General features: G+C 45.3%; 1 protein-coding gene across 1 annotated transcript in view; it reads left to right on the top strand.

Moving 5' to 3' along the window:
- Positions 1-193: 193 nt before the first annotated feature.
- The window catches only part of tspan4b (tetraspanin 4b), a 12,606-nt gene continuing 12,304 nt past the window's right edge, over positions 194-495 (top strand). The window contains exon 1 of the mRNA XM_023407104.2: positions 194-474. The gene's annotated coding sequence lies outside the window, so the exon portion shown is untranslated. The remainder of the gene's footprint in view (positions 475-495) is intronic.

The raw sequence follows: 495 nt of genomic DNA on the forward strand, positions 1-495 counted from the left end.
AGCTGTGTGAGTGTGTGCACGACAGAGAGAGCGGGAGAGAGACCCAGGGTTTCTGGAACAAAGAGAAAAAAGTTTAAGAGGCTGTGGGCTGGAGGAGGGACAAGTGACAGGAAAAAATGGGAAGGGGAGGAACACAGAGAGGGACGGGCAACAACACACACATCTGGAAATAGTTGAACAGAGAGAGAGAGAGAGAGAGAGAGAGAGAGAGAGAGAGAGTGAGAGAGTTCTGTTAACAAAAGGGAACAAAACGAAAAGTAAAATTACATAGTCAGAATAAGGTTTACATTCTGGGAATAAGACAAGTTACCTGACGAGTGACGAGTAACACAGAGGAGGAGAAGAAAGAAAAACTGCTTGAAGGGACCAGTCCAAAGAGGATCTGAGGAGGAAAACTAACCTAAGACCAAATCCAGGAGTTACGAAGTGGATCGAGACAAAGACCAGATCTGAAAGACCTGAACTCTCCCTCAGGTAAAGTTCAGTTGTAACTCA

The sequence above is a fragment of the Seriola lalandi genome, unplaced genomic scaffold, assembly GCF_002814215.2.
Source record: "Seriola lalandi dorsalis isolate HSWRI2012SDOR001 ecotype SW California unplaced genomic scaffold, Sedor1 jcf7180002054327, whole genome shotgun sequence".
In the NCBI taxonomy this organism is placed as follows: Eukaryota; Metazoa; Chordata; class Actinopteri; order Carangiformes; family Carangidae; genus Seriola; species Seriola lalandi.